Source organism: Crinia signifera, chromosome 5, assembly GCF_055691185.1.
Source record: "Crinia signifera chromosome 5, ASM5569118v1, whole genome shotgun sequence".
Taxonomy (NCBI): Eukaryota; Metazoa; Chordata; class Amphibia; order Anura; family Myobatrachidae; genus Crinia; species Crinia signifera.
In genome coordinates this window covers 111037952-111064901 of record NC_139221.1, presented here as the reverse complement: position 1 = coordinate 111064901, position 26950 = coordinate 111037952, and the positions used below count along the sequence as shown (strand labels likewise).

The 26950-nt window shown below is 42.8% G+C and overlaps 1 protein-coding gene across 2 annotated transcripts in view; it reads left to right on the top strand.

The window, feature by feature from the left end:
• The window catches only part of CDKAL1 (CDKAL1 threonylcarbamoyladenosine tRNA methylthiotransferase), a 794854-nt gene that overhangs the window by 477000 nt on the left and 290904 nt on the right, over nucleotides 1-26950 (top strand). The window lies entirely within an intron of this gene.

Genomic DNA, 26950 nt, shown 5'->3' with positions numbered 1-26950 from the left:
GGATATCTTTGGATAACGCTGAGAGACCAGGATGTGGGAGTTGCCTTAATTTGGAAACCAGGGATGTTGTCTTTCCTAAATCAGTGTCCAGAGCTGAAGCATGGTTGGTAAATCACACAGACCTGTTTGGAGTAATGGAGGTGAAGTGAATGAGAGTGGCTATCGTTACTTTATGCCACTTATAGATGGTGAGGCTGATGCATCCCCTGAACACCCCCCACCCCCGCCGCGCTGCTAACAACCCGGCGACAGAGGCCTTTTGCCTTCTGGGTTTGCACATGCGCAGAAATACGCAAACCCAGACCATCTTGGCAGGGGCCGAATTCGGTTAAGTCTGAGTGAACCGAAATCAGACCCATTGTTTGAAGTGAGATCTGCATGTCCACTTATCTAGGAAGCACCTGAATGAGCACAGATTTGCATGGTTCACCTGGACATTCTCCCTGCAGGTATGACAAGTCTTAAATGGGTTGTTATACTTAAACTTGTCACCAGCCTGACTAAATGACGGAGCTGCTGGGACCTGGGGCCCTGTCATGTTGAGGTGTGCAGGATTGTGTGTGCTCGTACTCCTGCATTACCTTTTAATATTTAAAAGTAATGCAGGAGATACCAAAAATAAACGCCACTGGCCTTAAGTAACAGAAAACCTATTATACCACAAATCCTCGCCTGGTAAATTACCCGCTAACTTTCATTAACCCATAGAATCTGAGTTAAGTTCCCAGTACTAATAAGTAAATAAGTTTGTAGCATTTGCGAACAGGACACAGAATGTAGATTTCTGTTGGAGCCTCCTCAGGCTTGTTCAGATATACATGTTAACCGCAGCCTGTGCGCTGAATGCGGGATATAATTGAATAGCTGCTGCAGTTCAATCCACCGGTAATAAAACACCTCTTCATGTAAACCCCAATGCATTTCCATGACCTGTCTGTATTGCCTATGTGTTATGTTTGAGAACAAGTCAGAAACATTAACCATATTTTACTTTTTAACTCACTAATGATTTATTCAGTTGTATACTGTGGTGTGCATATACTGTATGCCCCATTTTATAAAAGCGGATCTTCATGGTATAGGCAACAGCTATCTGGAACAGGATGCTTCTGCTCATCTTATTGGCTACCTGTATTTTGCTACAAATCCCAGGTAATGTGTTTGTAGCATAAAAGCTTTCCATCTTTACGCCAGTTAGTATAGAAGTATCATCCTGTTATGTGGAACAATATCAAATTCTTATCTCAAAAGAGTAAGTTTGGTTGTTATACAGTTTTCCCTTTTACATACTGTACATTTCTTCTTTTATACAGAATGTTTTACCCTAGGCAGAGATAACAGGAGGATCGTGTATGATGGAAAGCATCTGATCTAGCTATATGCCATTTATGCTCCCCATCCACCCTTTATTAATATAAAAGAGTTCTCTTTGTGTTTTTTCTGCTACCCATGGTAATTAGGGATGTAGCCGCTCCTATTCATGGTGTGCAGAAGCTTATTCTTGGATACTTGGTCACTATGCACACAGCTCTTTGTTTTCTGTGATTGATGGACTGCCGCGTTCCTCGCGCGTTACCACATCATCTACATAATCTACAGCAAAGCTGGTCTGCTTCATTACACACTGGCACCACTGCTTAAAAAGAAAACGAAAAAAAAAAAAATGTATTTAGGCAATACCATAGTTTATTAAACATCCTATTTTCAGACAATAGAGAACGCTCTTAACAAACTGTTGGAGGATCTCAGGAAATTGAGCAGACACCACAGTAGACAGACATGCACTTCTCTTCGCTGGTTCATGGTACTGCAGATTGTGTCCACAGGCAATTCAGTCACTACCTCACCTAAGTATTTGTTAAGAAGAATGGTAGAAAGTACAAAGTAACATGTACATGTCACAGGATGGGGTTTTATGTGCCAAAAGATTGTTATACTGTATAGATGTATATCATACATTCATCACTGTCCCTTATGAGGAAAGGTCACAAATGAATGCACATTTCTATTAAATCTGATGTAACATTGAAAAAAAAGTTGCCATTCCCAATGGTGTACACCTTTTTGTTCCACAAACCTATCACCAGCTCCCCTGACCCATTGCGGAAGATTTCATTTAACGTTATTTTACATGTAAAGCACCCGACTAGGTTATCCCACTTCCCCAAGATACTTCTCACTTTTGGAAACCACTTGAATACACTGACAATCATTTTCTGGGATTTATGAAAACGAGTACCTGGGAAGCTTTACACAGACCTTTTTTGGCACTTTTAGTCATTTATTTATTTATTAATTTTAAGTTAACCTATGCTGTGTACTTTTTTTTTTCCTTTTTAATTAGTTATAACTCCCAACACTTTTTTGTGTGACGGTTCTGCGTCCGACCCTGTGGCCAGCAGTGTCCTATGGAGGAGGGGCAGTTGTAAGTCCCCCTGCCCGTCACTGCTCCCCCTGCCCGTCGCTGAGCAGTGTCTATTGAGAGGGGCTGGGGGCATAGATAATAACTCACACAGGGGGAGATGTACTAAGCTTTGAAAAGTGATAAAATGGAGAGTGCTAAACCACTAGCCAATCAGTTCTTATCAGCCATGTCACATGGCTATGTTTCAAAAATGAGACAGAGCTGATTGGCTGTTGGTTTATCACTCTCCATTTTATCACTATTCAAGCTTATTACATCTGGCCCAGAGCGCTTCCACGCCCCCAAAGTAGTGGATAATGGTGCATGGCTCACGGCCACCGCATCCCTGCAAGGCCACACCCCCTATAGCATCAGCCACACCCTTTTTTCAGACAACCAGTGCAGCGGGAGTCACGATACCCCCAAATAAAATGTTGGAAGGTATGAATTGGTAAACACAAAATTATATTTATAATCTGGAAAGAGGTGGTAAAACATGCCAGTGCTTCGGTGATTAACTGCTTGTTCTTTTTTCATCAATCTGTCATAAAGGTGCAGTTGTTTCATGTGAAAATGTCCTGCAGTGTGAGATGAGTTAACATGACGATGTGCTTATGTAAGTGAGCTAAGTGAGCACTACTGATTGGTCTCATTTTAGCTTCAGGAAAGGTGAGGCCTGATGTGACCGCTGTGCTGGGGATTCCTGTTTATAGTTAAACATTGAAGTAAAAGTTTCCATTAATACTTCAGTGTCTGTGGGCTCAAAAGATTCAAGCCTATCAGATTACTGTCTGGTTTTTGAAGGAAAAATGCTTTCCAAACATCTGTTCCATGTTTGTGTGGACAGTGTCATGCAGAGTAACACTTGTGGTATCTCCCTGTGTAGGCCATTTAAGGGTGCACACCTGCCAGTAAACTCCCTCATGGCTCAGTACTGGGTTCTGTGGGACTGACTAGGCTCTATAAAAGTTAAATTTATAGCTGTTGAAATTGTTATAGAACTCAAGTTTCATCAAACATCATTATAAAAAGTATGCTTTTACATGATAATAATAAAAAAATATTATGTTGAACACTCTTCCAGAATATCCAAGAGTCTCCTGATTTTTAAGGAGAATAGATAACCTTCCCACAGACCCCCCTCATTCCTAACGATAATGTGTATGGGGGGGGGGGGCGGATTCTGGTTCACCGGTTCATATAAAGCTGTCCCATCCCATCCTGTTAGCGGTTCCAGTGCTTAAAGTGTTCCTGGAGAGGTGGTGGATCTCACTGTCGTAGCCCCCCCCCCCCCCCCCATATGTCACAGCCAGGGTGGATGCTAGCATATTCGTGGGCCCCCTTGCAAACTTTACATTTATGGATTATCCCACAGACCCATGAATAGGATAATGCAGGCCATATAATACCCCTAATTCAAATTATTCCACCCAGTGCAACACAACCCAACCCCCAAAAAGCTCATTGCTGGGGTTTTCTTGCTATTTGCCAAGGGTTACATGCTTTTTGCCAGGGGTTACATGCTCTTTGCCAGGGGTTACATGCTCTTTGCCAGGGGTTACATGCTCTTTGCCAGGGGTGTCATGCTATTTGCCAGGGGTGTCATGCTCTTTGCCAGGGGTGTCATGCTCTTTGCCAGGGGTGTCATGCTCTTTGCCAGGGGTGTCATGCTCTTTGCCAGGGGTGTCATGCTCATTGCCAGGGGTGTCATGCTCAGTGCCAGGGGTGTCATGCTCAGTGCCAGGGGTGTCATGCTCAAGTTCAGGCATGAGCCCGCTGCCTCTAGTAGTCAGGACCTCAGCAGAAGTATTAAACATTCTCAATGTGTACAAATCGCCCAGGGTCACAGCGGTCATTGCCGTGCTAGTACCCGGGGTGGCAGGGTTTAACAGTTCTGCACACTCTTAGGTGCTTTGCTGTCAGCCAGCACAGAGGCTGAGGCCCCAGTGGCAGACTGGTTGCTTTCTTCAGTGCCCGGCCGCATGGTGGAGGAATGCTCTGCCATCGTTTACTGACGCCCAGCCAGAAGAGAGATCGGTCAGGGAAACACACGGTATTCCAACAAGGGCCATGGAATTCGCATAAGGCATCAACCTCCGTCCGTACTCACGCCTCAGCCAGCCACTGGGGGGGGGGGGGGTTACGGTACATATAATTAAATTGTGAAGCTGTAAGACAGCTGGGAAAGGGCGGTCTCCTTTAGCGATGCACTGCAGGCAGGGACAGACAGCAGGGTAAAGTGAGCGGACTGAGGCGGATCATTCCGCCTCCAAAATGGAACTCCGATCCACCCTAGTCCAGTGCACATGCCCATCAGTCTTCCACAGAAGTGCTGGGACCTGCTTAAACAGTCACAATCTCATACCCCCCAATTTCATACAGATGTGAATCGCAACCCAGCAACATGAAAATGTGTGGTGTGGCCTAGCAACAAGGGGGCGTGGACCCAGCCCTTCAGTCTCCGGGAATAGACCTGGGCAGGATGCTGACTGGAAGGGAGGGGGCTGTGTGGAGGGATTTGGCATACACAGAATGACTGGAGGGGAGGTATTGGGGATGTATTTGGCTAGACTGATTTACTGGGGGGTTGGATTGTTTGAGGAAGGGGGGCCACAAATTGATGTCTTGCTTAGGGTCCCATGAAGTCAAAGTCCGCCTCTGGCCACATGGGGGTCGGGTCATGGTACCCCAATTTAACCCACCTCTCTTACTGCCAATTTCTGCCTCCCTATCTTAAGTTTAAATAATTATTAAAAAGTAGGTACAGTAAGTGTTCAGATGTCTTTCCTTAAATGTTGTTATACTAGACCAGTGGTTCCCAAACTGTGTGCTGTGGCACCCTGGGGCTCCTTTGGACAATTGCAAGGGTGCCTCGGGTTGGTGGTCTAGAAATGATTAAAATTCATATTTGTCAGTGTACTAGGCAAAACTAGTGATTGTGGCAGGGCCGGCTCTACCATTAGGCATCTGGGGGCGTCCTAACAAAAAATGAAGGATGTCTGTAAGGATCCTTGCTGTGCTTAATGCAGTTGGCAGCTGTGGAACTTCTAAGACTTTACCTTGAGGCAAACTTCCCTACTTTGTTGCCCCCTCCTCCTTGTACTCTGCTGTGGGTGGCAAAGAAGAGAGTGCGGGGGCCTCCAGGGAAAGCAGGAGACTTGACCACCTCCCCGGGGGGCTGGGAGGACCACCTGATTGGGAGGACCACCTGATTTTTGTGGAAGCTTCCCTGCAATTCCGGAACGTTGGCAAGTATGCCTTAAGTGGTTGGAAAGTGGTTAATGGCAGCAGTAAGGGGGGTGGGGGCAGTAAGTTAAAGTTTTGCCTAGTGTGTCGAGAATCCTTACACTGGCCCTGCTTGTGGCTTTTTATTGTAACATACAGTATGTGGTCAAACAGGAGCAAATCATGTCTTTCACCACATCTTTCACCAATTTCATACAGATGTGAATCGCAACCCAGCAACATGAAAATGTGTGGTGTGGCCTAGCAACAAGGGGGCGTGGACCCAGCCCTTCAGTCTCCCTAATAATTACATATAAACACAATTTACTTAAGCCAATTTTTTCTAAATTTATCAATAAGAAACATTTGGACTAGGAAAGCCATCAAAAAATCTTCGGATACTCTAGGGCTGGGGTAGCCAACCCTAGTCCTCGAGAGCTACCAACAGTGCATGTCTTGCAGGTCTCCTCACAGAATCACAAGTGAGCTAATTAGCTCCATCTGTGTATCTTTTAAAATGTGCCAGTGATTAATGAGTGCAGCTGTGCAGCAGCTAGGTTGTCTGGAAAATGTGAACTGTTGGTAGCTCTCGAGGGCTAGGGTTGGCGACCACTGCTCTAGGGCACTGTGATTCAAAAAAGTTTGGGAACCTCTGTACTAGACTATTGCTCACCTTTATGATCAGTGGCATGGTGAGATTTTATCGCTTGCAATGAATGTAAATTTAATATTTAGAAACCTTGCAGATTTACTGCTGTATATGAATTTTGGGACAGGATCTTTCTGTGTTAATCACATTAATCCTGTACAGCAGTTCTTTTGAAATCCAGTCCTTAGAACAAACAAAATTAATTCACACCACTGCGTCAACCTGGCTTTTTGTCAGGTTAATTACATTTGAAATTAATGAATGTATGCTTTATTTCATTATTATAACTGTTTTTATTCACTTGTAACCAGCTATTCTGGATGAAGCAATAACAATAGTATTTTATGTTTGCAGTTTTGGTCAGTGCAATATAATATATTTTGTGTTCATCTTTTGGAAGCCAATCTATAGGAAGGGTTGGTGTAAGACTTTTTGGCACCCTAGCCAAAACTACAAACTATCCCTTCCCTAACCCCAAACAGTCGCCAATACCCACTTTCCAGCCCCTCAAGTGAAAGTGTAGCAGTGGCATCTTAGAAGTTCAAGAGCCGCCACCTACATTAAGTACAACAATATAATGTGATAGACTCAGTGCCATCCCCCAGTTTCTGACTCCCTAAGTTTCTGCCTAAATCTACCTAATGGTAAAGCTGGCCCTATACTTAACATACATATTCTAGTAAAGTTTTGTACATACAATAAACAAGATACAAACACCTAATACTCCATGTAGTCCGCCAAATCAACCCAGGTTATTGCTGCGTTAAAGCAACACAGACACATTTCATGGGTCGAGCAACCCGGCATTGGAGATATTGTCAGCTACAATCGATGCCTCCTCCCCCACCCCCGATGAATATCCGCTATATGCCAGGTCATTTTGTTTTGTCTGTCTTTTTTTGTCTTTCATTGTTTTCTTGTTTTCTTTTATGATTTTGCTATCTTTTTCTTTGTTTCTATTGCTTTTTTCATTGTCCTTTTTTCAACACAACGATGATTTTTTTTTTTATTATTATTTTTTTAAAACTATATGATGTACCTGATGCTGTAGTTCTTTTTAGCAGCTTGGCTGTAGCTGTCAGCATATTGAAATATTTAGCAGCTCCACTAACACACCCTTGAGGTGGCAGCACGGTGTCTTTTTTTTCTTTTCTTTTTTTTTGGGGGGGGGGGGGGGGGGGGAGAGATGGGGATTATTGACATAAAGCCAAATCCCCATCTTCACTTTCTGTTTATTATCCTAATTATATCGCGAGAAGGGTTTTATTAATGTTGATATTCCAGGGCTCCGGGGTACACTGTAATTTTTGGCTTCCCACTTACATTTATGTCAGTTATTTTAGTTAATTGATTTATGGTTATTTCTGGTGCCATGGAGTACATCGGCCCTGCTTGGTGCCGAGGGGTGGAACACCCTGCCTGTTGCTTTGGGAAGGACTGCCCTACCTGGGGCCCCTGAGTATGCAAGTAGGGTAATTGATGTTAATTATATGGTTTGCTCAAAGAGTTGCAGCCAGTTAAAGGCACATTGTTGATAATATCATTCATGGACCATATTGTATAATGTGTACCCAGCTTTATTGTATGCTGTTATTAGTTCAGAACTACTATCACAATATTGTACTAAATTGATACACAATGCAGTGGTCAAGAAATCCGTCAGGCACTCATCAACCGAGTAATAACAATTCTACATATTTGCACAGGTTTGCCAGCATTAGAAATTTTAAATGCAACACAGAGATTTAGGAGCGTAGTCATTATAATAAATAATATAAAATAAATAAGTATCTGGACATCATGGAATCCATATTTTGACCCATTTATTTTTTAACCCAGGCCTCATGTTAATTGGTGGTCATTAATTGCTTTTGGTTATCAGCACATTTCTAATCACACTTTTTTTGATGATCATCACTGGGGGGTTTTGATGGTATAATTGACAATTAATGCAAGGCACAAGTAGCATACAGGAAAGTTTATTAACAGGACATGCTCATCCTCTCAATTAAATTAGAGGCATATATTGACAGTTTGGTTTCCAAGCCCAAGTGACAGCATGGATGTAATTTGAATTGTCTCATCTAATAATGACAGATTAGGGTATATGCATAAGCCTATATAATGTACAGCTAGTAAACATGTTATGCGTGTTTGCAGATAATAAAAGCATTTTAAATTGTATTCATTGCACATCGATAGCATAAGGCATGTTTTTCTGAGCAAACACACTCACAGTCACTATAAGTTCTGCTGGCCATAATGATTTTACTCCATTATGATTGTAGACTTTACCAATTGTAGCCAGACTAGTGATCATTGTAGTAATCACACCCATGGAGGGGTATTCAATGCCCCTGAAGGTGAGCTATATGGTGAGCAGTGCCAATAGCTTGCCATCTGAGTATTCAATGCCCTCCCCTTCATTCACCATTTCTACCTCGCTGGTTCCATTCGGCAAGGGCCTCACCACAAAATGCAGCGGAGTCACTGCATTTGTGGCGAACTTCGTAGTTTAAAGGGATCCTCGTCGTCCTCTGATGGTGAAGATTCCGGGCAATCATTGAATACAACGAAGATAAGCCATCCTCGCTGTACATACCCCCCTTGCCGCGGCATTGAATACACCTCATGGTATAAACTAGTGTTCACACAGTATACTCTGAATTGAGAAAGACTGATCTAGCTCCAGTTATAAATATTGTTATAGGAATGTTAAATAGGGAAGTACCAGTGACTTGTCTGCTGGTTTCATTAAATTAGCACCTGTGCACATGGTTGTTTTGTCCTTCATTTAATACCCCATTTCCATCGCACCCGGGATTTTGTACCTGGCTACAACCTGGGTGCGACCCGGCTTGCAAACCCATTCACATAAGAGTCCCCACCCGGCATAATGCCGGGCGGGTGACGTCATCGGGAGTTGGGGTCGGGGAGGCGCTGGGAGATGAAAGCATCTCACAGCGCCGGCTTTTGCACTGTAGTGAATGGGACCCGGGACGCTCCCGTGCAAAAACCCGGGATATTTAGGCTAGTGGAAAAGGGGTATTATCCTTTAAAATGCTAACATTGGTTTTGGAGATGTTTAGAATATCCGCTAAAAAATGGCAGCATCACTTACAGCTACCGTTTCTTTTGTTTGGGTGAAATATTTGACGTAACTTCAATGAATTGACTTGGCTGTATTTGTATGTATTTATACTATAGGAACAGTCGCTGTGAGCAATGCTGACATTTTTAGCAGATATTTTGAGGATCTCTCACAGCAATGTTGCCACTCAAAGGGTTAACCATGTACACAGACTGTCCAATTTTAAACAGTTTGCTTTTTTTCTTACATGTATCATAAAGTTTATGCTTGCTGACATTTTTTATAGCAAAAGATGACTAAGTACAAAATATCTGCATTTTTTGCGGGGGTTTTTTGGGAGGGGCGAATAGCGATTCACCCTATTCAATTGGAAGGCCGATTTTTCACATTGCAGAGAAATCTAGAAGTAGTGAGAAACACCTTAATCTGCAAATTAGCCGCTGCTCCATGTATTTTCGCTACTTTGCCAGTTAAATTGCGGCTGTTTTCCCATGCTTTTTAGTCTAATTTTTATTACCAGTGCCTGTTAGCTACAAAAAAAAGTGAAATGGCATTTTGATAAATGCCTTCACTAGCAGTGAAAACTGTTGCAATTGAATAGTCAGGAGTCGGATTGGTTACATTGTTCATCTATGTGGTAAAACAGCACTTATTGAATACCCCTCTAAATGGGGAGTTTTTGTAAACGACATATGTCTGTCATATTCAGAGTAGGTCAAATGTTGTCTGGATAAGTCTTTCCATTAAATAAGGTGTTAAGGGGGTGAACTACACATCTACTGGCGGAACTCCAGGCTGCTTGTCACGGGTCTCAATAGACATTATATTAGTCATGCATGCATGGATTGCATTTTTAAGGTTTTCTACACCTTTTAAATGTGTTTAATCTTGGGGAATAAGAGAAACGTAAATCATGTCTAGCATGTGTTTTACAAGAACATTTAAAATACAGTGGGCATGAAGCCATAGCTGTAGGCCAGTGATGGCTAACCTTGACACTCCAGCTGTTGTTGAACTACACATCCCAGCATGCCCTGCTACAGTTTTACTATTTGGCCATGCTAAAACTGATGCAGGGCATGCTGGGATGTGTAATTCAACAACAGCTGGCATGTCAAGGTTAGCCATCACTGCTGTAGGCTCTCTAATGCAGGCTTATAGATGCCTGAGCTTACCAATACTGTATGCTTCGATGTATTTCCTTTTTTTTTTTTTTAGCAACTTCTTTTAAAGAAAAGTGGAGCTTCCCCACTCTGCAGGTAGGTAGGGCCCAACACTGCAGCACCGCTGGCACACACCATGTATGAGATGTGATACATTGTGGGTGCTAAAAAGCACCTACACTGTGACGCTGACGGCTGCATGTACGACCTTTGTTACATGCAGCGCAATCGACCTCCGACTCTGGTCCAATGCGTCTGCGTATCGGATTTCATACACATGCAATTTGGCCTAATTGCTGGAATTGGGTGAAATCAAGCCGTAAATCGCATAGTGTATGGGGCCTGTAGACCAAATTTTTTCTGGTATCTGGCCTAATTATGAGTTTAGTGTATTTTACTATTTTTACAAATGCAGAGCATCCTTTATTAATGCAATGAGGTAAACTGAAATATATATCGTGATTGTAGCATTAAACTACAGTAATGCAAGCACAAAACAAAAAGTTGTTTGTTCCCGGTAACATATGTGATAGCTGCCTGCAGCTGGCTCCCTGTCAGGATTTACTCAGCAGAGTATGGCTGGGAATACAGCTGAGAATAAGAACAGCAGGCTGCACGGTTCCCAGCTCAGTATAAACCCCAGGTATGACTATACCGTATAACATTTAAATTACTGTTGTCACCAAGTATCAACTTGTTGGAAGAGACTGGGGGCTACTTTGGGCCAATTGTTTGTCATATTGAATTTTCCAAGTTCTCACAATAATCAACATATGAGCATTGTGGTCAGATATAATTACTGTTCCAGTGCTGCTATACTAAGCCTGGGACTCACTATCTGCTGGATGCAGTTATATGTGCTGGGTGTCTTATAGACAGAGTTGATAATATATTTTATTTTATTCCAATAAATATTTTTTGTCAACTATTGAGTTTATAAGTTGTCGTAATTGGTACACAAAAGTGCAGTTATTTGCAAGTTCTCTTTACAAGTGTGATTTTTCTTGCCATTAGATGAATGGCGCACAGATTTGGACTGTGTAGCACAGATCTGTACTATATAGACTTGCCTGCAGTCTTTTTTTCAATTCGGGGGCCATGCATCGAATTATCGAATCATCATTGGGCCGTATTCAATGTGGCCGGCGAGGGGGTTAAAAGGCGAGGATCGCCGAAAGCAAGCGACCCTCGCCATTTAATCCGCGCACCGGCCAATCACCCTATTCAACATTCCAGGGGAATTCTCCCTGTCAGAGGATGGTGAAGATTCCCTCAAATGGAGAGGCTCATGGCTAATGCTAAAGCCTGTTGCATTAAGCCATGAGCCTCGCTGTTTTTGCGGCTGCACACGCGGTTTTCACGTCTCTGTAAAAACCCAGCGAGGTGGAAACGGTGGGGGGGGGGGGGGGGGCAGTTTTGGTTAATTAGTGACCTGCGAGCTGTGACAGCGAGCAAAAAGGCTCACTGTCACAGCTTGCAAAAAGCCATTGAATACTGCCCATTGAATGTGGCTGAAAACTGTTCGCTGTCCATTCAATTCTATTTTGCGTGTATAAGCAAAATCTAATAAAAAAAAATAGACCAACTCAAACCATGTGTATGGGGCATAAGTGTGATGGTCTAATTTATTAAAATATGTAATACAGGTTGAGTATCCCGTATCCGAGTATCCGTTATCCGAATTATTCTGAAAACCATACATTCCAGAAAGTGAAAAAAATATTTTTTTTTTGCTAAAAACTCACTGGGGACATATGTAACAGCACTACTGGTGACATGATATGTAACTGGCACTATATATGTGCAAGAAAATGATTGCTTGGCATTCAAATTCAATATCTGAGATAGTACACACATTTTGTTTCATGTTTTGAAACCTTGTTTTTTGAACAAATAAAATATATTTGTGTATTTTATGTGGTAATAAAATATATTTGTGTGTATTTATTGTGTTTATACAGCATACATGCAAGATACTTCAAAATACATCATTGAAATATTAAAATATTCCGAAATACGGAATAATCCGTTATCCAAAATTCTCCTGGTCCCGAGCATTTTGGATACGGGATACTCAACCTGTATTTGAAGCAAGGAGGAGAAATACGAAATCCTTCACTTCCACAGTTTGCCCAGGAGAGGGACGGACAGAAAGCATAGTGAGCAGATCAATCAGCGCCCTCCATGCAAGGACTTCTAACTGGAGTAGAGTGCTGTGCATGAAGCTTGTGGACAGCAGATCGGAGTATGACTGTCAGCTGTCTAGCATGGTAGTCATGTGAGTTACCACAATAAATGGGTTCAGTATGATTTACAGACAATTGAAATACTGACAATCATTTGGCCAACATTGTTATGCTGACACTGTGTAAATACAGATGTTCAATATAAGAAATGCTGACACGCAATATACCGACATGGTCATAATGCCAGACAAGTTAAATTGCCGACATAGTTGTAATGTCAACATGTACACTGTATTAGTGTACCGCGGCCCCTCACAAGGCTTGCTGCACTTGCCATGCTTCAGGCACTGAAATGGTAAAGTATGAGAAAAATATCATGAAAAACTTTATTCACTATTGTTTGTGTCAATATTTTGGGTGTTGGCATTGTGGTTAGTTGGTATTTCGATTGTCGTGTTATGTACCTGTCAGTATTTTGTCCTTCAGCATTTGGTTGTGGGGAACCTGCCAATCGGTATTTCGTCAGTTCGCAAATTAACTATGTATCCGCTAAACAGCCTGGTTGTCATGATGATAGTCCGAGTTGTGGAGACTCTCCGTCCAGGAACAGCAAATGTTAAAGCGAGACTTGTTTAATTGCACATTGATGCACTTATTAACCTGTAATATGGGGATACGTTAACTAGGTCTACAAGCATTAGGTCGACAGGGGTTATGTTGACGGGGTCATTAGGTCGACACAAGAATTAGATCGACATGGGGGTTTTCACTTTTTTTTTGCCAACATGTGCCAACAGGGTGGTATTTTATGCCCTACCATCCACTAGGACGTGGTGGGAGAATAAAATAGTGTGCCGAGTACGGTGAGCCATGCGAGGGGGCGTGGTGCTAAGGTTCAGTGCCCATGTCGACTGTGTCGACATCCGGAACAAAAAACTGCAAAAACACCATGTCGACCCAATGACCCTGTCGACCTAACCCACGTCGATATTCAGTCATGTCGACCTAATGCTTGTCGACCTAGTTTGTCTATCCAATGATCCATACCCATAATATGTGCTCGTAAGACAATTCTCAGCAGTAAACATACCCAATTAATTTGTTATCAAATGATAAGAACTTTATTTCTTTGTAATAACAATTTTTACTTCTTTTTGTGCTTCACGAAGACTTTTGACTAGTTTATTAAGCCAATGTCTTAGATATTGGTTACCTGCCTGTCTGTATTTGCTTCAAACAACTTTTTCTAATGCACACACAATCCTTAATTTTTAAAAGCTGAGGAGGATACAGCAGCACTGATGCATACAATAGTTTTGCCTAAAGCCAAGATTATCAACTGGAGACATGGTTCATAACTGGAGACATAGTTTATGGCCAAGAGGTGAGCCTCAGTATTGGCTGGCACGCTGCTGATTTCTAAACAGCCTGAAGTGTTTTAGAAAAACAGTGTTTGAATAAAGTGCTAATAACCCATATCTGCTTTGAAGCATTGAAAAATAGAGATGCCATTCTCCTAAAAGATTAAGACACAATTCCCCTTTCCCGAGGCTTGGCTACAATACTATGATTTTAAGTTGTAGACACTTTATCACATCCATCCCTTACAAAATAGGATCTCTAAAAAAAGAAATAAAATATAAAATTACCTTTTCAGTTATATATTTGTATATAAGCATGTTGTGAGTAAAAGTTACATTGTGCACTATATATATATATATATATATATATATATATATATATATATATATATATAGTGCACAATGTAACTATATATATATATATATAGCTTGGAGAAAATGGTCCGGCACTCCGCTCAATGCAGTATATGTGCTCCGGTGCCAGCAGCCAGTATTGGATAATGGCTGTGTGGGGGTTTGCTGCGGCACAAACGGAGATGAGTCAGCTTTGCAAAAAAGATCAATTTACTGTGTAACAACACATATCTCTGTACCGACGTTTCGGGGTCCCATGTGCCCCGTTTTCAAGGAGAGAAAATACATATATGTATATACACATATATACACACACACATATATACACACACAGCAGTGGCCAAAATTGTGGATAACGTTTCAAAAAGGTGTATCTTTTACGTTAGATGGCGCCTAACGTCATTTATTTTTTAAGTGATACTATAGAAATATATATATATATATATATATATATATATCTCAAAAGATAACTTAATCAACATACTCGCCTGACACACACACTCAGACAGCAGCCTAAAAAAAACACACACAATCACTCTTTCCAGCAAGGTATATATGTAATGCTTCACCGCAGGCACTGCCTAACACACAACTGACTGTTTAGTACTCAGGCTGCTCAAGATTACACTGAACAGAGATCTCTTGATCACAGCTCTCTGAGCAGCTGCTGTTTAGAGCCATGGTGGGTCCTAGTGCCAGCTGGCTATGTTAGGCTGCAATCCCATATTGCATAGCAGGATGCAGTTGAACAAGATCCTGTTTAGCAGGATGCAGCTTCTTGTGTCCACACATGGGGTAGATTTATTAAGCTCGGTGAAGTGATAAAATGTCTGTTTTTTATCACCGGCTCCTACCTGTCATTTTTCAAACCAAGCCTGTAACTTCACAGTTAAGAGCTGATTGGCTGGTGATAAAACCAGACACTTTATCACTTCACACTTAATAAATCTGCCCCATTGCGTTTAAGCAGGATGCAGCTTCTTGTGTCCATGCATTGTGTTTTAGCAGGATGACGTTTTTGGCAGTAATAAAATGAGTAGGAGTCAGAACCAGCAATGGGCTTTTCGGAGCTGGCTCTGGTTGCCAAAATACTGGGGACAAAGTGAGTAGGGATCCCACTTATTTTAGGGACCATCATCGGGCTCCCCTAGCAGGGGAGTAATGCAATAGCCAGGGAACATGCTTGACTGGGTCCCTTGTCCAAAGCATCACACACCCAAACTAGTCAGCTGAAGCCCGGAGCTGTCCCGGAGGGTTGGTAGCTGGTTTATCAAGTAAAATTGCCCTTTACAGTGGGACCACAGGTCCCAGCAAACCTGCCCCACATGCTTGTACTTGTGAGAACCACAGGTACCTGCATGTGGGGCATTAAAGGCCCGCTGGTACCTATAGCCCCCTGTAAAAGAGGGGTGGGCGCGGCACCACTTCTGCAGCATTTTTACTCAGGGAGGCTTTGGATGACGGGCTTCTGCATCTTCATCTGTGTTCTTCTCCAAGTGGTGGTTGCCTTTTCAGCTTGTTTGCATGGCCACCACCTCCCAGGACTTTGGCTCCTTCAAGACCTCTTCTCAGCTCCTCCTCCGCCTGCCCCTGTCTAGCCTGGCAATTGGCTGGTGGTCCACATTTATAAAAAAAAAACATTTTTCTCCACTGTCTCACCCTGCCGCCAAAACGGGGGCTACCCGGATTGCCGCCGCTGCCACCACCGACCGGATCTCAAGGGGAACACAGTGCCGCACTGCCGAATTGTGTGAACACATACATTTTAATGTATGTGATCGCCTTGAGATCCAGTCATCCTGCCTTCCAGTCCTACCACAGAATGCTGCAGTAGGATCTTGTGGCTGCAGCCTGGCCATATAGGAGACTCCTTGCGTGTCAGCCTTAAGCTTCACGGATTCCTGTGAAAACTGATAGAAATGGGGGGGGGGGTTCTGACCCCGAATGACCCCCCTCCCCTACTGAATATGCCACTGGTGAGATTAGATTTTCCTACAAGAATTTGGAATCTAGTTAAAGAATTCCGGAAGTTATGTGTTAATACTATTTTACTACTTCATGCTGTAGTATTTTTTTTGTGTGGAACATTCTCTAGTCTTATTGTAGAAGCAGCAGCTATAGCACTAATATCATAATGCAGCAGGAGGCATCACACCTCCACAATGAATTACTGATAAGAACTACATCCTCTGCGGCAGTATAGGATTATATCCGACACCACTGACACAGCTGCGTGACCCTGCATGGCTGTGGACATTTAAGCAAGAAGAGAGTCTCTTGGCCCATCCAGTCTGCCCTTTACTTACTGTACTGTGTAGTGAAGTGGCACTTGACATGTGCTTCACTTACCCATTCCTGGCAGTTGTAGCAGTTTGAATACTTCCTATGGTGTCCTCCAGGGCTTGAGTATTTTCTGCATTCTGTATACACATGAATTACTATTTTATAGTAATGGATGGGTCCCCAACTAGGCTGCTATATGAGGATTTAAGGACAGTTTATTTTTCTCCCTACTTTTCACTTTACTTTATAAACATTAAGGGAAACTTTTTTTTTTAAACAAGAGCAAATAGATCAATTTCAAAAAATGAAATTAATCTGTTAATATAATAGTAGAACATAAATCATACACTGTCCAATAAGGCATCCTCCCCCCAAAAATCTACAATTGATCTGTCATGTTTTATTGTATGTTACAAAAATAAACATATACGAAATAGACATTTTAAATTAAGGATCTGAAAAGTGCTTAGGAGAAGGCACTAGATACAGTTACACCTAGGGTTGCCACCTCTCCAATTCTCCCTGAACAATCCTCCAGGACATTTTTGCAGTCTCCCGGATTCTGGGATTCTCCCGGAATCCAGGTGACTTTGAAAGCCTCCACAGCCTCCCAACTAAGTGTGCACACTGTCAGGGGCATAGTGAAAGTGGTTCAAGTGGAGCGTGAGCTCCATGTGCCAGAAAGGCCACAGGGCATGCACAGTGTGTCTCCAGAACTTGCGAGTTGCTGCCCACCCCACAGCTCCCTCTACCTCCAGAAATATTTAAACTGGGCCACGGGAGAGGAGAGGACGGAGGAGCACTGTGCAGCCAACAGCTTAGGATGCTGCAGCAGCGCTTCCTCCCAAACTGAGCCTCAGAGGAGAGATAAGCCAGCTGCTCCTGTGTATCAGTCCCAGGGGACCTCTGCCGTCTGTGCTGTCAGCTGAGGAAATGGTGAGGCCAGTGTTGAGGGGGGGATTTGTGTGTGTGGATGATCAGTGTTTGGGGCATATATGCATGTTAGAGAAGTGAGGGGGTGGGGGAGGTTGCTGTGAAGTTGTTATGACTGGTGTCAGGGTGAGGGGAGGATGTATGAGGTATCTCTGTGTAGGAGTTGTCAGTAGGGGAAATGTGTTATTAACCCCTTCCCGACATTTGACGTACATTTACGTCATGGTCGGGAAGCACTTCCCGACACATGGCGTAAATGTACGTCATGGATTTAAACTGTCACCGCGTCTATAGACGCGGTGACAGTTTCAACATGTCTGCTGTCCCTGACAGCAGACATGTCCGTGCATGCCCCGGGGGGGCTGCGATGCCGCCCCCCCGTCGGCGATCGCTGTGATTGGCTGTTCAGTGTGAACAGCCATTCACAGCGTTTTCCTGTGTCACCGGCGAATAACGTTCGCCGGTGACACGGGATCAGAGGTGATTGGTGCTGTAAAGTACAGCACCAATCACCGCGGGGTGTAAGGGTGACACTGGTGTCACCCCACCTCACCCCGCCCGCCCCCAAAGGCCGTGATTGGTCCGTCGGACCGACGGACCAATCACAGCCAAGGAGGGAGATTTAAACTAACGGTGACTGCACTGCAGACGCCATTCCGGTCTGGAAAGCGTGCAGTGCGGTCACCGTACCCCCCTGCCGCCATACTGACCAGAAATACTTGCTGCAATACTTACCTGATCGCTGCTGATTGCTTCCTGGATCCTGTGCAATAATTGTGCCATACTGTGATATTGTGCTGCTGCACTGTATTAGTATTAGCTAGATAGATAGAGAGATAGATAGAGAGAGATAGAGAGAGATAGAGAGAGATAGATAGAGAGAGATAGAGAGAGATAGAGAGAGAGAGATAGAGAGAGATAGAGAGAGATAGAGAGAGATAGAGAGAGAGATAGTGTCAGAGAGTGCTATATTTTGTGCTGCTGCAGTGTGATATAGTTATAGATAGAGAGAGAGAGATAGAGAGAGAGAGATAGAGAGAGAGGCCTACTGACAGAGTGCTATATTTTGTGCTGCTGCAGTGTGATAGTTATAGAGAGATAGAGAGAGATAGAGAGAGAGAGATAGAGAGAGATAGAGAGAGATAGTGACAGATTGTGCTATATATTTTTTATATAACTGACTGCTGCCCCCTCCTTTTGTGCTGATCAGTATAAATTAACTGATCAGTAACTTTTTGGGGGCGCAGGTTTTTTTTTATATATAGATATACCTGTGAGTGCTGCTGCTGCAGTGTCATAGAGTGTTAGATAGTGTTAGATAGTGAGAGATAGAGAGATAGAGAGAGATAGTGATAGAGAGTGCTAAATTTTGTGTCTGCTGTCCCCGCCTTTTGTGCTGATCACTATATCTGAGGTGATCAGCAACTTTTTTGGGGGTACAGAGGTTTTTTTTTTTTTATATATACCTGTCAGTTGCACCAAAGGTTGTGCACCTGCTGCACCTCACTGGTAATCAGTGTCGCATCACTGATCACCTTTTTTTTTTGTGTGTGTGCTGTGGGGTATTTTTTTAATTTTTTTTTTTACACACACTGTGATTTTGTGGGTGTCCTGTGGCCGCTGTGCGCTGATCAGTGACGTACATCACTGATCATCTTTTTCGGCACAGGGTTGATCTATTTTTTTTTTTTTTTGATCAAATTCCTGTTGCCTTTGAGCGCTGTTCAGTGACAGACGTTACTGACCAACATCTGTGCTCAATTTTTGGCGCAGGACCTTTTTTTTTTTTAACCCCTTCCTTTTTTTTTTTTTTAACCCCTTCATTTTTTTTTTTTTAACCCCTTCATTTTTTTTTTTTTTATTGGTATAAAGCATTTTTTTTTTTTTTCTGCACCACATACACACTACACACTACATACCCCCCGGATTGAAATAAAGTTTGTGCCCCCCCCCTACACTATACACGTGTTGAAACATTTCACTACCGGTAACACAAAAATAAAAATGGCATCCCAAATGTCCTCCCAAATGTCCTCCCAAATGTCCTCCCAATCATCCAGGAGAATGTATTCAGTGGAGGAGGCATATGCCATGCTTGCTTCTGACTCTGACACAGGCAGTGATGCAAGCGGGGAATTTGAAGGATTTGCCTTAAGCTCCTCTTCCTCCTCTGCTGATGAGGGACCCCCTCAAAGACGCCCCCGTAGATCAGCTGAGATTCCCCCCCCAATAATTGATCTAGTATGGACCCCACCACCAGACAATTTTGAGCCCCAGGTTCCTGAGTTTTTGGGCATGCCAGGAATCCAATTTGATTCCACAGGTCTCAGAGAAATTGACTTTTTCAAATTATTTTTCTCTGATGATTTTATAAATTTAATGGTGGACCAAACTAATTTATATGCCCAGCAGTTTATTGCTCAAAACCCCACGTCATCATTTGCTAGGTGGACCCCTGTAGATGCAGTAGAGATGATGACGTTTTGGGGTCTGGTGTTTCATATGGGCATAGTAAAAAAGCCAGAAATTAGGCAATATTGGAGTACAGATGTTCTGTACAGTACTCCATTTTACCGTATGGCCATGCCCCGGACTCGATTTGAGACAATTCTTAAATTCATACATTACACCGATAATGCACAGTGCCCACCCAGAGATGATCCCACCTTTGACCGGCTATTCAAAGTCAGGCCGGTCATTGATCATTTCAGTGCCAAATTTGAAGAGGTGTACATCCCTGAAAAATTTATTTGTATCGACGAGTCCCTTATACATTTTAAAGGAAGGGTTAAATTCCGCCAGTACCTTCCCAGTAAGAGGGCAAGGTATGGCATAAAAATGTATAAGCTGTGTGAAAGCACCTCAGGGTACACCCACAGGTTTAGGGTTTATGAAGGGAAGGATTCAAGAATTCAACCGCCAGAATGCCCCCCCTCCCTCGTAGGTGTTAGTGGGAAAATTGTCTGGGATTTAGTGCACCCCTTCCTGGATAAAGGTTATCACCTCTATGTGGATAACTTTTACACTAGCATCCCCCTGTTTAAGGCCCTTGGTTCAAGAGGTACAGCAGCTTGCGGTACTGTGCGCAAGAACCAAAGAGGCCTCCCAAAAACGCACATTGCCCAAGTAATGAGAAGGGGTGAAAGCAGGGGAATATGCACCGAAAATATGTTGTTGGTCAAATATAAGGACAAGAGGGATGTCCTTATACTGACAACAATTCACGGAGACAGTACCACCTCCGTCCCTGTACGAGGTACCAGTACCCACACCTCAAAACCTAATTGTATCCTGGATTACAATAGGTACATGGGCGGAGTGGATCTTTCAGATCAGGTACTGAAGCCGTACAGTGCCCTGCGGAAAACAAAAATCTGGTACAAGAAGGTGGCCGTGTATATCATCCAGATGGCACTGTATAACGCTTACGTGCTATTCCGTTCTACCGGCCAGAGGGGGACATTTATGCACTTTCAAGAGGAAGTCATAAAGGGCCTAATATTTGGGAACCAGCAGGCAGAGGGCCCCAGTACTTCTAGTACTGGCCCCCGTATTGTACCAGGGCAGCATTTTCCTGATGAAATCCCCTCCACTGGAAAAAAGGGCAGGACACAAAAAAGGTGCAAAGTTTGCTATAAAAAGGGAATAAGAAAGCAAACTATTTTCCAGTGTGACACTTGCCCCGACAAACCCGGCCTATGTATAAAGGAGTGTTTTAAATTATACCACACATCTATGGAATATTAGGTTCATAATTTCACCGTGCTTCGGGGGTCTTGCTAATGCCACATAGCACCCACCATTCATTCCACCAGAATCTGAGCCGCAAAATCCAAAAATCACTCCTTCCCTTCTGAGTCCTGCCATGCACCCAACTGGTATTTTTTGGTCACATGTGAGGCATTGCCGTACTCGGGAGATATTGGGGCACAGATTTTGGGGTGCTTTTTCTCCTTCATACCTTCTGAAAATGAAAAATTTTGAGCCAGAACTGCATTTTTGTGTAAAAAATGTAATTTTTCTTTTTCACTGCCCACTTGTATCAAAATTGGTGAAACCCCTGGGGGTTTTAAATGTACACTATACCCCTAGATGAATTCCCTGAGGGGTGTAGTTTTCAAAATGGGGTGACTTGTGGGGGGGTTCCACTGTATTGGTGCTTGGGGGGTCTTGATAATGCGACATAGCACCCACCAAAATTCCACCAGAATTTGTGCTGCAAACTCCAAATATCACTCCTTCCCTTCTGAGTCCTGCCACTTTTTGGTCACACATGAGGCATTGCCGTACTCGGGAGAAATTGGGGCACAGATTTTGGGGTGCTTTGTCTCCTTCATTCCTTGTGAAAATGAAATATTTTGAGCCAGAACTGCATTTTTGTGTAAAAAAATGTAATTTTTCATTTTCACTGCCCACTTGTATCAAAATTGGTGAAACCCCTGGGGGTTTGAAATGTACACTATACCCCTAGATGAATTCCCTGAGGGGTGTAGTTTGCAAAATGGGGTGACTTGTGGGGGGGTTCCACTGTATTGGTGCAACATAGCACCCACCATTCATTCCACCAGAATCTGTGCTGCAAAATCCAAAAATCACTCCTTCCCTTCTGAGTCCTGCCATGCACCCAACTGGTATTTTTTGGTCACATGTGAGGCATTGCCGTACTCGGGAGAAATTGGGGCACAGATTTTGGGGTGCTTTTTCTCCTTCATACCTTCTGAAAATGAAAAATTTTGAGCCAGAACTGCATTTTTGTGTAAAAAATGTAATTTTTCTTTTTCACTGCCCACTTGTATCAAAATTGGTGAAACCCCTGGGGGTTTTAAATGTGCACTATACCCCTAGATGAATTCCCTGAGGGGTGTAGTTTGCAAAATGGGGTCACTTGTGGGGGGGTTCTACTGTATTGGTGCTTGGGGGGTCTTGCTAATGCGACATAGCACCCACCAAAATTCCACCAGAATCTGAGCTGCAAAATCCAAAAATCACTCCTTCCCTTTTGAGTCCTGCCATGCACCCAACTGGTATTTTTTGGTCACATGTGAGGCATTGCCGTACTCGGGAGAAATTGGGGCACAGATTTTGGGGTGCTTTTTCTCCTTCATACCTTCTGAAAATGAAAAATTTTGAGCCAGAACTGCATTTTTGTGTAAAAAATGTAATTTTTCTTTTTCACTGCCCACTTGTATCAAAATTGGTGAAACCCCTGGGGGTTTTAAATGTACACTATACCCCTAGATGAATTCCCTGAGGGGTGTAGTTTGCAAAATGGGGTCACTTGTGGGGGGGTTCTACTGTATTGGTGCTTGGGGGGTCTTGCTAATGCGACATAGCACCCACCAAAATTCCACCAGAATCTGAGCTGCAAAATCCAAAAATCACTCCTTCCCTTTTGAGTCCTGCCATGCACCCAACTGGTATTTTTTGGTCACATGTGAGGCATTGCCGTACTCGGGAGAAATTGGGGCACAGATTTTGGGGTGCTTTTTCTCCTTCATATCTTCTGAAAATGAAAAATTTTGAGCCAGAACTGCATTTTTGTGTAAAAAATGTAATTTTTCATGTTCACTGCCCACTTGTATCAAAATTGGTGAAACCCCTGGGGGTTTGAAATGTACACTATACCCCTAGATGAATTCCCTGAGGGGTGTAGTTTGCAAAATGGGGTGACTTGTGGGGGGGTTCCACTGTATTGGTGCTTGGGGGGTCTTGCTAATGCGACATAGCACCCACCAAAATTCCACCAGAATCTGAGCCACAAAATCCAAAAATCACTCCTTCCGTTCTGAGTCCTGCCATGCACCCAACTGGTATTTTTTGGTCACATGTGAGGCATTGCCGTACTCGGAAGAAATTGGGGCACATATTTTGGGGTGCTTTTTCTCCTTCATACCTTCTGAAAATGAAAAATTGTGAGCCAGAACTGCATTTTTGTGTAAAAAAATGTAATTTTTCATTTTCACTGCCCACTTGTATCAAAATTGGTGAAACCCCTGGGGGTTTGAAATGTACACTATACCCCTAGATGAATTCCCTGAGGGGTGTACTTTGCAAAATGGGGTGACTTGTGGGGGGGTTCCACTGTATTGGTGCAACATAGCACCCACCATTCATTCCACCAGAATGTGTGCTGCAAAATCCAAAAATCACTCCTTCCGTTCTGAGTCCTGCCATGCACCCAACTGGTATTTTTTGGTCACATGTGAGGCATTGCCGTACTCGGGAGATATTGGGGCACAGATTTTGGGGTGCTTTTTCTCCTTCATACCTTCTGAAAATGAAAAATTTTGAGCCAGAACTGCATTTTTGTGTAAAAAAATGTAATTTTTCATTTTCACTGCCCACTTGTATCAAAATTGGTGAAACCCCTGGGGGTTTGAAATGTACACTATACCCCTAGATGAATTCCCTGAGGGGTGTAGTTTTCAAAATGGGGTGACTTGTGGGGGGGTTCCACTGTATTGGTGCTTGGGGGGTCTTGCTAATGCGACATAGCACCCACCAAAATTCCACCAGAATCTGAGCTGCAAAATCCAAAAATCACTCCTTCCGTTCTGAGTCCTGCCATGCACCCAACTGGTATTTTTTGGTCACATGTGAGGCATTGCCGTACTCGGAAGAAATTGGGGCACATATTTTGGGGTGCTTTTTCTCCTTCATACCTTCTGAAAATGAAAAATTGTGAGCCAGAACTGCATTTTTGTGTAAAAAAATGTAATTTTTCATTTTCACTGCCCACTTGTATCAAAATTGGTGAAACCCCTGGGGGTTTGAAATGTACACTATACCCCTAGATGAATTCCCTGAGGGGTGTACTTTGCAAAATGGGGTGACTTGTGGGGGGGTTCCACTGTATTGGTGCAACATAGCACCCACCATTCATTCCACCAGAATCTGTGCTGCAAAATCCAAAAATCACTCCTTCCCTTCTGAGTCCTGCCATGCACCCAACTGGTATTTTTTGGTCACATGTGAGGCATTGCCGTACTCGGGAGAAATTGGGGCACAGATTTTGGGGTGCTTTTTCTCCTTCATACCTTCTGAAAATGACAAATTTGGAGCCAGAACTGCATTTTTGTGTAAAAAAAATAATTTTTCATTTTCACTGCCCAGTTGTACCACAATTGGTGAAACCCCTGCGGGTTTGAAATGTACACTATACCCCTAGCTGAATTCCCTGAGGGGTGTAGTTTGCAAAATGGGGTCACTTGTGGGGGGGTTCCTAACTTTTAGCATGTTATGGTGCCTAGAAACCTACATGGTGCCTAAAAAATAATCTCATAAAAAGGAGGCTCCAAAATCAAGTAGGTGCTCCTTCTATTATGAAGCCTGTGGTTTGGTCACCGTGCACACTAGGGCCACATATAGGATATTTATGAAAACAAAAGAATTGGGGGAATCAATTTTTAGTCACATTTCTCTAGTAAAATGTACTGTGTTCCTTAGAAAAATGTATTAAAATTGCAAATCTGCAAAAAAAAAGAAATTTTGAAATTTCACCTACACTTTGTTTTAATTCCTGTGAAACACCTAAAGGGTTAACAAACTTCCAAAATGCTGTTTTGAATACTGTGAGGGGTGCAGTTTTTGAAATGGCATCATTTATGGGGGTGTCTCACATACAAGTCCCTCAAAGTCACATCAGAACTGAACTGGTCCCTAAAAAAATCAGTGTTTGAAATTTTCTTGAAAATTTGAGAATTTGCTATTCATATTGTAAGCCTCCTAGTGTCCCAAAAAATTAAAAGGAAGTTGAAATAATGATGTCAACATAAAGTAGACATATGGTCTATGTTAGTTATTCACTATTTTGAGTGGTAAGATTATTTGTCTCACAAGCAGAAAATTTAACATTTTGCAAATCGCTAAATTTTCCATTTTTTCACGATATTTTGGTATTTTTCACAAAAAAACACAGACTGTATCGACGAAAATTTACCACTAACTTGAAGTACAATGTGTCACGAAAAAACAATCTCAAAATCACTGGGATAAGTAAAAGCAAAAAAAAGTTATCCCCACTTAAGTGAGACATGTCAGAATTGAAAAAAAGGGCTCTGTCAGGAAGGCAAAAACAGGCTCTGTCAGGAAGGGGTTAAATGTAACAATAGGGACTTCAATACATGTCTGTATTAGAGGCCATGCCCACTTTTCTGAAGAGGTCATGCCTGTTTTACAAAACCACGCCCACTTTTCCGGGAGCGTACGCACACATGAAAGTGTGTGTGAGGGGAATCTCCAGGAATCGAAGAAGGCTGAGGTGGCAACCCTAGTTACACCCCAGAAGTTTGCACTGGTGAGGTTATTGATGCATCTTCAAATTGCAACCATGTCTCATACAATGTAAGTTGAATGGAAACATTTGTGTAATTGAAGTTTCAAGTCCCCTGACAATGAGTTAATAAATCCCTCCCTGATAGTGAAAAACGTCTCCGTATACTCTTCCTTGTGGAGAGAAGATTCTAACCAATTTATGTTGAATACATGGACCAACCGCTGATTAGCATTATTCGCATCAGTTATTTACTACCCGGTCTCATCTGGATGGTCATTGCAAACTGTCTAACTTGCTTTCAAAAATACAATGTAAATAGTTAGTCCCACATACTGTACAATGCATGCATGTAACATTTGGCTATAGCAATTTGGGCAGGATTTGGATAGTACTGCAGGTCGGGTTTCCCTTATTCGTGTATTGCAAAAGTGAAATATTCTGAAAACGGTGTTTTTTTCCAGACCCTATTTTTGTCCATACTTACCTCGTCCCCCGATGTCCATGGTGGCCTCCAGGATCCTCTTCAACATCGTCTTCAGTCCCAGGGGTGCATTGCAATGCACCCCTGGGACCATAAATTACACTGAAGAGGATCCTGAAGGACACCCTGGACATTGGGGAAGACCATCAGGGGACCAGGTAGGTATGAAAAAAAAAAAACCTCCAAAATCAGAGAAAATCCCTTATCCAAAATGCTTGTGGTACCGAGCACTCCAGGTACTCCGGTTTCTGCCCACAATCAAAAAATATACTGGTCAGTTAATTTGCTCCCACCAAAATAAACACAAAATTAAATGTGTGTGTGTGTGTGTGTGTGTGTGTGTGTGTGTGTACATGTGGTAGGGTAAGCTCTACTGGGGCAGGGACTGATATGAAAGGTCAATATTCTGTGTAAAGCACTGTGGATTATGTGCGCTATATAATAAATAATGTTTTAGTACGTTGTCTTGAAATTGTAGTAAAATATACATAGTTGAATGTAACATACATATGAGGTAACATATAGTACTTTTGGAGAGCATTACA